This window comes from Bos taurus, chromosome 16, assembly GCF_002263795.3.
Source record: "Bos taurus isolate L1 Dominette 01449 registration number 42190680 breed Hereford chromosome 16, ARS-UCD2.0, whole genome shotgun sequence".
Classification (NCBI taxonomy): Eukaryota; Metazoa; Chordata; class Mammalia; order Artiodactyla; family Bovidae; genus Bos; species Bos taurus.
In genome coordinates this window covers 43987457-44004573 of record NC_037343.1, presented here as the reverse complement: position 1 = coordinate 44004573, position 17117 = coordinate 43987457, and the positions used below count along the sequence as shown (strand labels likewise).

The following is a 17117-nucleotide window of genomic DNA, read 5'->3' as shown; positions in this document are numbered from 1 at the left end:
ACCATCTAAAAGCAGTGATGGGACTCCCTTGGTTGTGCAGTGGATAAGAATCCACCTGCCAATGCAGGGAACATAGGTTTGATCCCTGATCTGGGAAATTCCCTGTTCAGCAGAGCAACTAAGCTTGAATGCCACAACTACTGAGCCCACCTGCTGCAGCTGCTGAAGCCCATGCACCTAGAGCCTGTGCTCCTCAGCAGGAAAAGCCATCAAAATGAGAAGCCTGTGCACCACAAAGAAGAGTAGCCCCCGCTCACAGTAACTAGAGAAAGCCCGAGAGCAGCAAAGAAGACCCAGCACAACCAAAATTATTAAATTATTAATTTTTTAATAAAAAAAGTATTGATTGTGTGTCCAAACCAAGTTTCTTCTTCTTCCCCATTGCAATTAATCTTTCCATAATTTTCTTATTTCTTTTAGCACATTCAGGGCATACCATATTATCTTCTAGGTCTGAGGATGGGAAAGTGCAGGCAGGTAGCAGGAAGAGAGAGAACATCTCCTGGGAGTGTCAGGGACTCAGGCCTGACCTGCATGGAACTGCAGGCGAACCCAACCTTCTATGTCTGCTGGGAACAGTCTGCCACTGACCACACACTACTGGACGCCTGGACCTTGTGGCAGAACGGGCTAAACAGAGATAGGAAGGGGCTGGGAACTCACAGCCGTAGGTTGAATGGCTTGCAGCAATTCTTTAAAAAAAAAAAAAAAAAACACATCTTTTTATGTATTTATTTTGGCCAGGCCATGGGCATGTGGAATCTTAGTTCCCCAACTAGGAATAAACCGGTGGCCCCTGCACTGGAAGTGCAGTCTTAACTGCTGGACCATCAGGGAAGCCGCTCAGCAATTCTTGTCCATGCTGCCAACATGGCTTCCTGAGCTGAAGTTAGCGCTTCAACCATATTAGTTCCTTCCTTGCTCTCACTCATCCTACTTTTCTGAAAGCTTGCGTTCTTGGTCACCATCTTGTGTTTCCTTCAACATGACTGCAATCTGGCTTCCTGAGATGACTCCGGAATTTAAAATAAAAAATGACTCATCTTTTTCAAGATAAGCAAGTTTCTGGAGTCTCAGATAAATCTCTATTTTCTGGCCACTGGTACTCAAATTAAGTTGTTGGCACCAGTTCTGCAAAGTGTCCTGATGAATCTTATCAATTGGAGGCATCATGGTCTGCAAGGAGAAACTGGTTTACTGCAACTAGATTTGGGGCAAGCTTCAAACTGTTCATTTGTTTAAGGAGGATGAACTTGATCACTTGTATTCGGCAGATCCACATTGATTTCTGAAGTTGAAGAAACACTTGGTTCCAGTTCTCTCATTAACTGGAACCAATGTAAGAATCACTTTTCCTTTATCTAATGCCTCTTCAAAGGAATTCTCATAATATGGGTGTGCCATTTTTCTGTTTTGTTTTTTAATTCTTTACCAAGGTAGGATTCACATTTGTTGTTGTTGTTCATCGCTAAGTCATGTCCAGCTCTTTTCGATCCCATGGACTGCAGCACGTGAGGCCTCCCTGTCCCTCACCATCTCCTGGAGTTTGCCCAAGTTCGTTTCTATTGAATCAGTGATGCTATCCAACCAGATTCACATACCATAAAATTAACCTTTGTTGGGACTTCCCTGGCAGTGCAGTGGTTAAGACTCTATACTCCCACTGCAGGGGCACAGGGTTCAATCCATGGCAAAATAATAATAATAATAAATTAACCACTGTAAAGTGGTTAACATCTCAATGGCATTTAGTAGTACATTCACAGTGTTGTGCAAACGCCACCTCTATTTGGTTCTAAAACATTTTTATCATGCCAAAAGGAAACCCCCTACCCGTTAAACCACCATCACTCCTGTTCAGTCTCTACCCAGCCCCTGGCCACCACCAATCCACCTTCAGTCTCTGGATTTACCTCCTCTAGACATTTCATATAAATGGAGTCACACAATAAGGAACTAGACATCTGTTGTTTTTAGCTGCCCAGAACACCATTTCCCCTTCTGCTGACCATAGCACCCACATTTTACTTTGGGGAAGCCATCCCAGCCTTCCCTTCAATCCACTTGAATGCCCTACCCACTGTGTGCAGGGGCAGGCACATGATCCAAGTCTGGCCAATCAGTCACCCTGATTGGCTCAGGGATGGGCTTGTGACTCAATCCCAGCCAATGAGAGCAGTCACAGGACATCTTCTGGAGCAAGGTGCTCTCTGCTTGGCTTGCTGAGTCAGCAAAATGGGATGCTGGGGTTACTGGCAGCCATCTTTGCCACCATGGAAGGAGTGCCCATCTGGGAAAAACACCCACCCAGAGGAAAACAGAGACAAAGCACTGCATCTAAGCAAAGGGCTCTTGTGCCCAATGCAAAGAAAGGCAAACTCAGAGTGGGAGTTTGCAACAAAGCAAGGATTTTGTTGCAGGTCTCCAAGCAAGGGGATAGGAAACAAGTCTCAGATCCACTCCAACTTGGTCTCTGAGTTAGAGATTTCTCAAGGGGAACAGGCGCTGGGGTTAATCTTCTGAATCATCTGTGGTATGTGTGTCTTTGAACCCACGGTCTGTGAAGCCAACGTAATGTGCACAGGTCATCTTGACCTGGAAGATAACCTAGATCATCACATCAACTGTGATGCTTATTGGAAAGCTGTGGCTCACAGCACCTGATATTCACTACTTTTTATTGATTCGGCAAACGAATTCTGCAAACAGATTTGGGCTAGGACAAAGAGGAGTAGGAAGATCAAAAACAGAAACCTGGGGCTACCCTGGTGGCTCAGTGGTAAAGAATCTGCCTGCCCATGCAGGAGACATCGATTTGATCTCCGATCCAGGAAGATCCCACATGCTGAGAAGTGACTAAGCCCATGTGCCACAACAACCAAGCCTGTACTCCAGATCCCAGGAGTCGCAACTAGTGAAGCCTGGGTGCCCTAGAGCAGGTGTTCCACAGTAAGAGAAGCCACAGCGATGAGAAGCCTGTGCACAGCAACTAGAGAGTAAGTAGCCCCTGCGTAGCACAGCTAGAAGAAAGTCCTGGCAGCAATGACCCAGCACAGCCAAAAATAAATAAATAAATTTTTTCAAAAAAGAACAGAAACCCAAATATTATTTTAATTATAAAGTAGCCATAAGACTCAGCAGGAGGTTTCAGCAGGAGGCCGGTTCTTGTCAACATTGTCTGAGCACCTGGATCCAACTCTGCCTGAAGGCAGAACTATCCCCAAGACATTTCACTTTTGAAAGGCCATCACATCTTTTTGTGCTCAAGCTGATTGGAACTGGGTTTCTGTAATATGGGACTAAAAGAGACCCAAACAATACATGTGGCATTTCACTCACTTGCCTTTGCATACCTCCATCCCTAATAAAGTAAAATACAGCTCCTTAGCAAGGAACATACAGCCTCCCTGATCCAGCCCTGTCTCCCTCCTCCTTCATCCTTGTACCACTGCCCCCATCTTGTTTACTATGCCAGCCACACAGTTCATACACACACAGACACACACACATGATGTTTTCCTTCCTTAGGATCTCTGCTCTTGCTGCCTCCTCTGCCCAGAATGCTCTCATCACCCCCCACCCGACCCCCAAATACTTACTCATTCTTTATCACTCAGTTCAGGCATTACCTTCTCTGAAAAGCCTTCACTGACTCAGTGCCCCACCTCTCATCCAGCAAAGAGCCAAGTCCCTCAGGCTCCCGACAACTCTGCGGGTGGTTCAGTCACGGCACTTGGCTGCACATTGTTAATTATCTGCCCACATCTCAAACATGGCTCCCTGCTGACAGTATGGTGCTCAGGCCAGGGTGAGGCTTCAAGACATGTTGAATGTCACTTGAATGTCATTCGAGTCTGTTGAATGAATGAAGTGAACTGCTTGAAAAGAGAGCTTATTTCCCAAGATTTTCCCTAAAGATACAGAGTTTAAATTTATGCAGCAGCCTTCATCCAGACAAGCATTTTGTCCTGTATAAGGATGCAATGTCTAATATTTCAATGATTGATCTTTGCTTTGACTGAAATTGGACTCTGGGCCCTTCCCACCCTACAGCCCCACTCCACCCCCACTCGTAGTTGGGTAAGGGTAGTGGGCACTCGGAGAGACGTGACCTGCTCGAAGGAAGGCCTCCGACTCCCCTGTTGATGTGGGGAGCACCGAGGTCTCTCCCCCAGCATGGGACACCACCCAAAGCCTGTCTCATGCTTCTCATAGTGACCACATTCGTGACTTTAAATGTGAGAGCCTGGAGGCTGCCAGAGGGGGTCGTCTGCTGTCCCCCTTCCTCACTGATGATTCCGACTTGCAGCCAAGGCAGTTATGTCAGGTTTCTCCTGCCTCTAGTCAGCTGGCTCCATGCACTCAGAGGCAGCGTCTGGGTCTCCGTGAGCAGAGAAGGGCTCAGAAGCTGACATTGATGTGATGGAGCCAGGAGCCTCCCAGGCATATCTTTCCTCCTTTCTGGGTGTCCCAGAAGGGATCATCCCTCTGGATGCCAGTTAAAATGTGAACAGATGGGGTGGGACTGACCTGGGTACCAGGGGCTGATTGTGCTGTGTGGTTAGTCACTCAGTCATGTCCGACTCTTTACAACCCCATGGACTGTAGCCCACCAGGCTCCTTTGTCCATGGGGATTCTCCAGGCAAGAATACTGGAGTGGGTTGCCATGCACTCTGCCAGGGGATCTTCCCAACCCAGGGATCGAACCCAGGTCTCTTGCATTACAGGCACATTCTTTAACATCTGAGCCACAAGGGAAGCCCAAAAATACTGGAGTGGGTAACCTATCCTTTCTCCAAGGGATCTTCCTGAACCAGGAATCAAACTAGGTTCTCCTGCTTTGCAGGTGGATCCTTTACCATCTGAGCTACCAGGGAAGCCCTACTGTCCTGAGTCAAAGGTTGGAGGTGCACATGTGCCTTTACCCTAATGATAAGCAACGTTAGTTTGTTCCCAGGGTTCTCCTTCTCTAGTCTCTCCAGTTACCTGTCAGGGAGCAAAAGTCTTCTCTCTGGACACTTGGTGCCTCCTGGAGCTGCTGGTCTAACTTCCGCAGATAGACTGCTCACCAGGACTCTAGCATTCTAATAACCTAGCCCATCCTAGGACTTAATCAGGAAGAATGGACCCCACTGTTCCTGGCAGTATGGGGAGAGCCTGTTGTTGAATTCTCTCCTGGGGTCAGCAGCTTAGGGCCTGGCAGGCTGGAAGCCTCCTCGTCTCGTTACCAAAAGAGTGTGTGGGGTCTGGCTCCTCACCATTCAAAAGCCAATAAACAGGCCAGGTTGGTGGAAAGGAAAGTTTGCTTTATTTCAGATGCCAGCAACTGTTGGGGGAGGGTGGTGGACACCTGTCCAAAGGCTGACCCCCCCTCCACACTGGCAACCAGTGGGGCATGAACTTTTATAGAGAGAAGTAGAGGGAGTGCTACATGCAGAAACAGCACAGTCAGCTCTGACAGTCATCCTCAAATTGGTCATCAGTGTTCTGAGCAACGTCATCTTGGTTGTTTTAGATACAGTTAGTCTTCAGTTCCAGGGTCAGTTTGTTCCTGTTTCTTTGTGGCCGGTTCTTGGAACTGTGGCAGCTCATGTCCTGGGTGCAATCTGGTCATCATCTAGTTTTCTCCACTTGGTGTTTCAGTCTCTATAAGACAGCTCTCAGGATATGGCTCAGAATATTAGCTGTAGTCCCTGAGAAGGAACTGAAGGTCCTTGACTATGCCTAATGACTACATTATCGTTATTTGGTCTCCGTAGACTATTTTCCTTTGTTTCTGTGTTTCTCACTTCTCTGATTAAACTTATTCTTTGACTAAAGTTTGTCCACAGACAAAAGACAGGCAGAGGGCGTGGGGGACAGGACCATAAGGTACTGCTCCATGTCACTCTGAGAAGCCAAGCCACTCACCTGCCACCTGCCTGGATTTGAAGCACCTGCATGGCTCATGCACTCCCCCTGAGGTCATACAGTGACCCTACAAGTTCCCAACCAGACCCAGATGCCCCAGCAGACAAGCCAAAGTTGCTTCCTAGTGATTCATTGTTCCAGGAACAGTCTATTAATGTGGAAGAAGGGGGATGTTTCATTTACGTATTCATTCATTAATGACCATCCCTGGTGGTCCATTGGCTAAGACTCCAGACTCTCAATGCAAGGGGTCTGGGTTCGATCCTTGGTGAGGAAACTAGATCCGACATGCCACAAATAAAGATCCCACATGCTGCAAGGAAGATTGATGAACCCAAATACTGCAACTAAGACCCCGTGCAGCCAAATAAGTAAATAAATAAGGAACTAATAAATAGCAGAACTCAATTACATTGAAAATGGGAAAAGAGTAGAGAAATTCAATGAAGGAAACTGATTCCCCCCCACACACCCAAAAGAATCAATAAAATTGACAAATCTTTTTTTTTTTTTTTTTAATAGCTAAGTGCCGGAGAATTCCCTGGCAGTCCAGTGGTTAGGACTTGGTGCTTTCACTGCAAGGGCCTGGGTTCAATCCCTGTTCAGGGAACTAAGATCCCACAAAGACAGGCAGCGCTGCCCAAAAAAAAAAAAAAAAATTGCTAAACACAAGAAGAACACAGTGACAAAGTACCCTGGAACCGGAGAGAGAGCCAGAGTCCCGCTGAGGATCACCCTCTTTGCTTCAGTTTATGTGACAAGAACTTACAGAACTTTCTGTGCCAGGCATTGTCTTAAGAGCAGCTACCAAACCATTTCATTCTCATAAGAGCTTGGTGGAGTTGGTATTATTATTACCACACAATATGGAAGCTGGGGGCACAGTGCACAGAGAGGTTGAGTAAGTTGCCCAAAGTCACACAGCTGCTAAGTGGCAGGGTGACATTTGTATCCCAGCAGTCTGGCTGTGGTCCTACACTTAGCCAGCCCATCTGCCAACAAGCCAACTCAGAGGTCAGAGGTCAGCCAATCCAAGGGCTCTGTGCAAGGCTGTGGGGCTCCCAGGCTGGACAGCTTCGTCTCTGTCTGCCAGCCATCAGGGGTGACTCCAGGAGCCAAATGGGTCCCTCCAATGGAGCAGCGAGAGGTGGCCTTCCTGACCCACAAAACAAGGTTTTTACACCTGCTCTTGAATGAACAGTTTGTTCCTGAAGGAAAAGCAGCACAAGGAAACCAAATTCTGGGTAAAGAGCGTCTAGTTCTACCAGTGAGAGGGGATGGTGGCTCCAGGATCCATGCTGCCCCTTCCACGCAGACCACTGACCACAACGTGAACACTAGCCAAAGGGAACTTTCTTGAGGCCCCTGTGGCCACATCACCAGCTCAGAGGTTGCCGCCTCCCTAGTGAGAGCTGACTGGCTCCTGGGAAAAGGAGCAGGTGGGATTCTAGACACAGGAGTGGATCACATTCCAAATGGTCTCCGCTCTCAGAAAGGGGCAGCTTCTGGCGGTCCAGTGGCTAAGACTCCGTGCTCCCAACTCAGGGGGCCCAGGTTCAATCCCTGGTCAGGGAACTAGATGTACATGCTGTAACTAAGACCCAGCGCAGCCAAATAAATAAAAAGAAAGGGGCAACTTCTGGATCAGAAAATCAAATAAATATATTTTTAAAAATCTTCAGTGTACATGGGCAAATACAGTAAGTCTCTCTCCAACCCCTGTCCACCCCCAGCCACCCATTTCTCTTCCCAGAGGCAACCTTCTGGAGTTCACCAAAGCACTGTTCTCATATGTGTCACACGCGTGGTTCCAGCGTTCCACATGCGAGGTCTGGAATCACCAGCTACCTCAGGTCAAGTCACTTGCTCTTTGGGGGCCTCAGTATTCTCAACAGCAAATCAAGGGAACAGACAAGATGATGCAAATACTTCTGCCACTCTAAAGGTCAGCTTCAAATAGTAACCATAATAAAGGAGGTAATAGACAGGAAACTGCCTTGTCAACCAGAAATGTTGAGGCATCACAACCCAGTGGGCAGAGGAACCATAGAAATCAAAGAAACTGGCCCGAGTAGAACCATTCCAATATCTACTTGGCTCAGACCAGAGGCCAGAAGCACATGTGTTGTTTACCCCAGGATTCCAACAGCACCCTCCATCCTCTGCTCCCTGGGTGGATAAAGATGCTCTCCAGCCAGCTCATCTATCTGCTCCTCCTTGCTACGCTCTCCTCTGAGCCTGTGTTCAGGGGCCAGAACTCCATCCACCACCCTGAAGACCTGGGTTGCAAACCCACACGGCACTTCCAAACTTGTGAAAGAGATAAGGGGTGTGGAGATGAAGCATCTGAGTTGGGGAGGAGGTGGTCACTCCCAACAGAGCAGCTTCTCAGACTTTGATCTTGTCAAACGTTTGCCTTAACGAGCCATGAGGCATGTCCACCGCCCTTGGGAGGCTATTAGTTTCCTAAACAGGCTCTTTGCCCAGAAACCATCTTATCCACAGCCTATCGCTTTCTTTTCATAATATCACACCATTACTCCTACTTACACCCTCCCAGACTCCTCCAACCTCTCCTTCCATCTGGGACCCTCGCATCTGCCAGATGGAGGCCACAACTCCCCGAAACCCATGCTACGGCCAGGCTGTCGTTTCATCTTCACTCATAATCAGGCCCTCCAAGCTCTTCATCACTTTTATTGCCTTCATTCCTCAAAATTCCCTCCAGAGTCACTGGTGAACTATGTGAAGACCCAAAAGAAAATTCTCCCGGTAAGAAACATCCTCTTATCTCCAAGGGTGCTATTTTTGTGCAAGGACTTCTCATTGGCCTGATTGCAGACACGATCTTGGCTGGATTGAGCATATTTGAGATACTCATGGAATCACATGTTCTATCTGAGCGTGAGTTTTCTTCCTGCTCCTGGCCTGCTTTTCTGCCCTCCCTGGATCCTCTTTATCAGGCTGTAAGAGGAAACTGCTTTGTGTCGTGATGTTTCTGTGTAAAGCACATTAAACCTGAGAAGCAAAGCCATGTGACTTAGCGGGTAATCCTGGAGCTTTGGGACCATCCCAACCACCTCCCCTGGTCATTCCAGCATCCCAGGTCCCTGAAAATGCCCATGGAGAGGAACTTCCCTAGTGGTCCAGTGGCTAAGACTCCAAGACTCCACACCCCAAATGCAGGAGGTTCAGGTTCGATCCTAAGTCAGGGAAGTAGATTCCACATGACTCAACTAAGAGTTCACATGCCAAAACTAAAACCATAAAATTAAAAGACGTTTGCTCCTTGGAAGAAAAGCTATGACAAACCTAGACAGCATATTAAAAAGCAGGGACCTTACTTTACCAACAAAGGTCTGTATAGTCAAAGCTATGGTTTTCCCAGTAGTCATGTATGGATGTGAGAGTTGGACCATAAAGAAGGCTGAGTGCCAAAGAATTGATGCTTTTGAACTGTGGTGTTGCAGAAGACTCTTGAGAGTCCCTTGGACTGCAAGGATATCAAACCAGTCAATCCTAAGGAAATCAGTCCTGAATATTCATTGGAAGAAGTGATGCTGAAGCTGAAGCTCCAATATTTTCACCACCTGATGCAAAGAACTGACTCATTGGAAAAGACCCTGATGTTGAAAAAGTTTGAAGGCAGAAGGAGAAGGGGGTGATGGAGGATGAGATGGTTGGATGGCATCACCGACTTGAAGGACATGAGTTTGAGCAAACTCTGGGAGATGGTGAAGGACAGGGAAGTTGGGTGTGCTGCAGTCCATGGGGTCACAAAGAGTCAGACATGACTGTGGGACTGAACAACAACTAAAGATTCCCCATGTCACAGTGAAGATTGATGATCAAAGATCCCAAGTGCAGCAACTAAGACCCAGCACAGCCAAATGAATAAACATTTTTTAAATGTCTGTGGAGCATCTTCCACATAGCAGATACTGCTGGAGGGCTCAGCTACATTATCTTACTCCCCCGAAACAACCACCCAGGAGGTTTTCATTATAAGGAGTGGACAGTAGGGTTGGACAGGTTACGTGACAAACCCGACCACACGGTCAGGAAGTAGCGTGCATGCTAAGTTGTTTCCATTGTGTCCGACTCTTTTCAACCCTATGGACTGTAGCCCGCCAGGCTGCTCCATGGAAGGGGTTCATGGGATTCTTCAGGCAGAAATACTGGAGTGGGTTGCTCTGCCCTCCTCCAGGGCATCTTCCCTACCCAGGGATGCAGCCCACGTCTTTCATGTCTCCTGCATTGGCAAACATGTTCCTTACCACTAGCACCACCTGGGAAGCCCCAAGAAGTAGCAGAACTGGGATTTGAACCCAAGGATATGAACCTTGACTGTGGAACTCATAATCTGTCAACGCTCATGACTGATCATCCCAGGACATGAAGGGGCTGGTACTTTTGGCAAGGAGGGACTTATTCTCCAATCACTGCTACCTCTAATAGTAAACAGCCAAGTGCATCTGGTCTCTGGTCCAAACAGAGCAAAAGATGCTCTGATGACTGTATTCATTCATTGGTTTCCCCAAGAACTGCATCACACCATTGGTCCTTACTGAGATGAGAATGCGGGAAAACTCCAGATTTGGGTCACAGATCTTTCCTGTTCTTGGGCAACTGGTGTTTTGTTCTTCTAGGTGGGACTTAATGTTTACTATTTTAAACACGTCAAACAGGAACTTGTACATGAATGTTCATAGCAGCATTGTTCACAAAAAGTGGAAACCACCCAGGTGTCCATAGACAGATGACTGGATGAACACAGGGAAGCACAGCCATGCATTGGAATGTCGCTCAGCCATAAAGAAGAATCAAGTTTGGGCACAACCCAGTGAACCCTCAACACATGCTCAGAGAAGGAAATGGACACAAACGGCAGCACAGGCTGCGATTCCATTTACATGCCCTTGTATTCTGATCCATGTGGAATGTCAAATCAAGCCTTCCATTGTCTGTCATGTCAGATTGCTTAATTTTATGGTTGAAATTACTTTCCCTTTGTCAGATGTCATAATCTGGCATGATAGCGTAATTCCTCAAGGAAGTTCGCTCTTTGTTAGGGATATCATGCATGCTTTGTATGCCAGGTATTTCAAAATATTATCCTGCGTATCAAGTCAGACATGACTGAGCAGACACAGGCACACCATTTATATGAAATGTCCAGAGGGCCTTCCCTGGCAGTCCAGTGGTCAGGACTTCCACTGCAGGGGGTGTGGGTTCAATGCCTGGTTGGGGAACTAAGATCCTGCAAGCCTCATAGCACAGCCAAAAGCTTTTTTTTTTTTTAACTTTTAATTAAAAAAAAAAAAGAAATGTCCAGAATAGGTATATCTATAGAGGCAGAAAGCAGACAAGTGATTTCCAGGGGCTGGAGGGAAGAAAGAACTGAAAGCAGCTTCTTAATTGGTGTGGGGTCTCTTTTTGGGGTGATGAAAAGGTTCTGGAACTAAACAATAATGGTGGTTGCCGGGCAGGGTAAATGCCTCTAATGCCACTGAAGTATATACTCTAAAATGATTTAAAATGGTAACATTCATGTTATATGTATTTTGCATGCATACATTCTCAGTCAGTCATGTCTGACTCTTAGCAACTTCATGGGCTGTAGCCCGCCAGGCTCCTCTGTCCATGAGATTTTCCAGGCAAGAATACTGGAGTGGGTTGTCATTTTCTTCTCCAAGGGATCTTCCAGACCTAAGGATCAAACCTGAGTCTCCTGCATTGGCAGGTAGATGCTTTACCACTTGGGTCACCTGGAAAACTTATTATGTGTATTTTACCACAATAAAAAAATTAAATGGGGCTGCAGTCTGGCACTGCAGACTCCTCTTTGCTGACACACAGCTCAATCATCCTTCCCTGGATAAAGTGGCTGGAAGTTAATCACTGTATAGATGGTGCCCATAAGCTTAAATTATACATAATAGCCCAGCTCTGGGAACCCTACTTCCCAGGTAATGAGCATTAAGCTAAAACACCTTTGTTAGCTCACAGGGAACATCCTGACCAGGTCCATCGGCCAATGACTGCAGCCTTGTTGTTGTTCAGTAACCAAGTCATGTCCGACTCTTTGCGACCCCACGGACTGCAGCATGCCAGGCTCCCCGGTCCTTCACCATCTCCCAGAGTTTGCTCAGATTCACTTCCATTGAATCGATGATGCTGACTGCAAGGTGATGTGCAGAAATGAACATGTCCCCTCCAGAGTCTGAGTGGAAGCAGGTTGTGTTTGAGTTTGCTCCCTCCCCTTTTAGTATGGAAAGAGCCAGAATTCTAACTCGGGCGAGATGGTTCTCGGCAGCGTGAGTCCACCGGCTTCTCAGTTTGCTTGCTTTCCGAATAAAGTGATTCCTTGCCCCAACAACTCATGTCACAATTATTGGCCTCTCAGGCGAGCAGTACAAGCTTAGACTCGATAACAGAACAAACTTCAGCTTTTTCCCCTCAGTGAAATGGGGGCCTTGGGAGGTTTCGAGCAGAAGAATGACATGATCTGATTCATGATTAAAAGGATCAATGTGAGGCTTCCCTGGATCCAATCCCTCATCTGGGAACTAAGATCCCACATTCCGCAACTAAGACCTGATGCAGTCCAAAGTAAAATTAATTATTATTATTTTTTAAATGATCAGTGTGGCTGCTATGTTGAGAAGATTCTGGAAGAGCAAAAGGGAGACTCCCCAGGGGGTTATTACAGTAATTGGTAGAGAGAGGAAGCAGGGGAGGTGGTGAGAACAGTCAAATCCAGAGCATCTTCTCACGTCACCAAACTGAAGGAATTTTTCTGAGAGACTGGATGTTGAGTGTGAGAGAAAGAACCAGGGATGACCCCAGCGTCTTTTGCCTGGGCCACTGGAAAGATGGGGTACAGATCACAGGGGTCAGGAGCAGACTGGGATGGGAGGGCGGAAGTGGTTGTGCAGAAGTTAGCTTTGAACTTCCTGTTGGGCAGCTCAGCAAGATGGAGAGGCAGGTGGACGAGGGAGTCTGGAGGCAGGGGCAGTTCAGGCTGCACTGATGGCTGGAGACACTTGGGAGGCAGAGAAGGAGGGACCAGTGGAGGAGGCTGAAGACCAGCCATCAGCGAAGCAGGAGAAAACCAGGAGCATATCATCCGTGACCCAGACAAGAGCCATTTCAGGGGAGCGGTGAGGACAACCGCAGCCCATGATCTGGAACATTCCAGATTTTGCTCTGCACCCCAGTTCTAGAAGGAGTCTTCAGACCTGCTGCCCATCTCCCTGACTGAAAGACGGCCCCTCGGGTTCAGTCTTTTTTTTCCCCCTCACCATTTTAGCCATTCTAAAGTGTGAAATTCACTGTAACTATTTACAGGGTTGTTCAACCATCACCACTATCTGACTCCAGAACATTCTCATCTCCCCCCAAAAACCCCATCCCCATTAGCAGTCATTCCCAGTCCCCCCTTCCCCCAACCCCAGGCAGCCACTTATCTACTTTCTGTCTACATAAATTTGTTTATTTCCTTTCCTGCAAATGGAATCACATAATATGTGGCCTTTTGTGTCTGGTTTCACACATTGACCTTCATGTTTTCAAGGTTCATTCGTGTATCAGTACTTCATTCTTTTTATGACTGAATAGTATTCTGTTCTACACGTATGCTACATTTTATCTATTTCTTTGTTGATAAACATTGGGTGGCTTCCATTTTTATTTTTTTTGCCATTGTGAATAATGCTTCTAAGAGTATTTGTATACAAGTTTGTTGCACAGATGTACAGTTTCAATTCTCTTGGATGTAAACCTAGTTGTGGAATTACTGGGGCATGTGGTGACTTTGAGTTTTGAGGAGCTGCCAGCTCACTTCCACAGGGGCTGTACAATCTCCCTGGCCAGCTATGAGGGCAGTCAGAGTCTTTCTGAACTGAAATTGCTCTCCAGCCCACTCTAATTCCTCCTGTGTGCACACATGTGTGTACTGGGGTCTGTGATCCAGGGGACCCCAGCCTCCTCAGACTCTAATTTTGGAGGAGCCAGTTTCATTGAGCAGTATAGAGGGCGTCATGGCAACCTGTAGCTTCTGGACCAAGCTTACCAAGAGGGAGGGACAGGAGGCCCTGGGGGTGGGGGGTGGTCCCCATAATGCTCTCACTTCCAAGATGAGAGAGAAAAAAGCCTCTTCACTCATCAGACCCACAAGGGAATATCCAGTGTGGGGAAATCTACAGAAAGTAGATAAGTGGTGGCTTAGAGCTAGGGGCAGGGGTCAGGAAGGTAGTTAGGAGACAGCCAAACGGCACTCAGTTTCTTTTTTTTCCCGGTTTTATTTTTGGCTGTGTTGGGTCTTCGTTGCTTTGTGCGGGCTTTCTCTAGCTGCAGTGAGTGGGGTCTACTCCTTGTTGCTGTGTAAGGGCTTCTCACTGTGATGGCTTCTCTTGTTGCGGGCTTCCCTTGTGGCTCTGCTGGTAAAGAATCCGCCTGCAATGGAGGACACCTGGGTTTGACCCCTGAGTTGGGAAGATCCCCTGGAGAAGGGAAAGGCTACCCACTCCAGTATTCTGGCCTGGAGAATTCCATGGACTGTATAGTCCATGGGGTCACAAAGAGTCAGACACGACTGAACGACTTTCATTTTCACTCGTTGCAGAGCATAGGCTCAAGAGTTGTGACACGGGTTTAGGTGCTCTGTGGCATGTGGAATCGTCCTGGATCAGAGATTGAATCTGTATCCCCTGCGTTGGCAGGCGGAGTCCCACCTACTTTGCCACCAGGGAAGCCCAGCAGTTTTCTTTTGAGGGGATTTAAAAAACAAACAAAAAGACTAACATTGAAAGAGGTAACAGTTTCACATATCTGTGAATCTTCTAGAAATGACTGCACTGTACACTTTAAATGGGTAAACTCTATGATATGTGAATTATATCCCTCCCTCCAACAATTAAAAAAATAAAAAACCCACAATGGAGACTAGAGAAACTCAGGGATAGAAGCCAAAGAAATAAAATTCTCTCAAGAAATCAGCAGGAAAGCCCAATTTTCATCCACAGGTTTTCGGCAACATTCTTGCGATATCAGCCCTCGCCTTGACCCTCTGCACATCTCTTAGGTTTGTGCCCAAACTTTTCCCACGGAGAGTCTGAAATCTTAGCACACCCCAAAGGCGGTCCAGAAAGGTCCAGCCCCTCAGCTCTGGGTCAGTTAAACATGGTCTCAGCGCCCCCTGGCGGACACTGGATACTGAGCCTTCATACACGCTCACTTGCTCAGTTGGGTCTGACTCTGCGACCCCATGGACCTCAGCCTGCCAGGATCCTCTGTCCATGGGATTCTCCAGGCAAGAATACTGGGGTGGGTTGCCATTTCCTCTTCCAGGGTATCTTTCCTGGGATCAAACCTGGGTCTCCCGTGTCTCCTACATTGACAGGTGAATTTTACTGAGGCACCTGGGAAACCCTACTGAGCCTTAGGAAGGAGCATCTGGAGGGAGTTGGTGGCTGGACCAGTCTGAATAGCCTCTTCCCAGCAAATATTCATTGGAAGGACTGATGCTGAAGCTGAAGCTCCAATACTTTGGCCACCTAATGCAAAGAGCTGACTCTTTGGAAAAGACCCTGATGCTGGGAAGGATTGAGGGCCGGAGAAAGGTGTGACAGAGAACGATGGTTGATGGCATCATCGACTCAATGAACATGAGTTTGAGAAAACTCTGACAGTTAGTGAAGGACAGGGAAGCCTGGTGTGCTGCACTTCATGGGGTCAAAAAGAGTCAGACATCATTTAGTAACTAAACAACAACAAAGCCCATGGGGTACCTCTCAGTGACTGAGTCCCTTTGCAACAAAAGGTCAGTCCTAGTCCCTGCATGTCCTTTAAAAACAAAAATTAAACTCTTTATTATGGGGTATTTATTATGGAGAATTGCAAACGTATTTTTTAAAAATAGAGAAATAGGGAATTCCCTGACATTCCGGTGGTTAGGACTCCATGCTTCCAGTGCAGGGGGCACAGGTTCAGTCACTAGTAGGGGCACTAAGATCCCACATGCCACCAACACGTTGTCACATTTATCCTCATTTCATCTTGACCTCTACCCTCTCCCTCCAACTGTTATTGTTTTAAAGCAAATCCAAGAGAGTATATTATTCCATCTGTAAATATTTCTAAATGCACAAAAAGTACAGAATCTTTTTAATCTCACCACACCTAAAAATAAACTTCAACATAATTAAATCATTAATGCTGTATTATGAATAGTCTCCTTGATGCCAAAAATATTCTTTTTTTAAAAAGCAGTCTGTTTGAATCAGGATCCACTGACTGGTTGACCTGACATTTAAATTTCTTTTTATCTATGGGTTCCCTGTTCATCTTGCAATTTATTTGTTGAAGAAATCTGCTTTTAATTTTTTCCAACTTTATATTTAATTGACAACAATTATATACATTAAGTATACAAAGAAAAGATTTGATACAGGTATACACTGTGAAATGATTGCCATAATCAAGCTAATTAACACATCCATATCTTCACATAGTTGCCTGTCTGTATGTGTGTATGTGTGTATTAAGAACACTTAAGACCTACTCTCTCCATGTTTTGCTATCTTAACACATAACTTGGATTTGCAAGTGACCTGGGATTGTAGCCATGTTCACGAACAGAGGGAATGGAGCCACATGCCAACCGTGTTTTATGATCCGAGCCACAGGGGTTTTACTTGCTTTTCATCCCCAGGTTCCCCAGCTCTCTGTGGCTCTACTAGTTTTATCGTAGAAAAATGAAGCTTAAAACAGAAAATGCACATGAAACTCTGTCAGAGAAAAATGAAAAATACTGCACAATTGATGTCTTTCAAATGACATCAATTTTTTTCCACGTCAAATTTTTTTTTGAACCTCAAATTTGTCCACGTCCTTTTGAGATTTCTGAGCCTGTGAAAGAGGTGTAAGAAACACGGGGATCTGTGAAACCCTGAGTGCGGGTGGGGACAGGCGAGGCCCCCGCCTAGTTCCTAGCTTGGTCACAGTCTACACGGAAGCCCCACACCCCTCCTTCTTCCCTGAGCTCAGAGGCCCTCCTGTTCTCCTTGCAGAACCATCAGCCATCCTCCAGCCCTGGCAGCCTGATCACAGAGCCTTTTTCTGGCAGCACTCTGACATCCAAGGCAACATCAGTGATATTAAACTAAATATGTCACTTTGGGCCAAACGGTCCTTTGAAATTTCG

General features: G+C 46.7%; 1 pseudogene; it reads right to left on the bottom strand.

Moving 5' to 3' along the window:
• Positions 1-319: 319 nt before the first annotated feature.
• On the bottom strand, positions 320-1631 carry LOC100138337 (developmental pluripotency-associated protein 2-like; annotated as a pseudogene).
• Positions 1632-17117: the final 15486 nt, after the last annotated feature.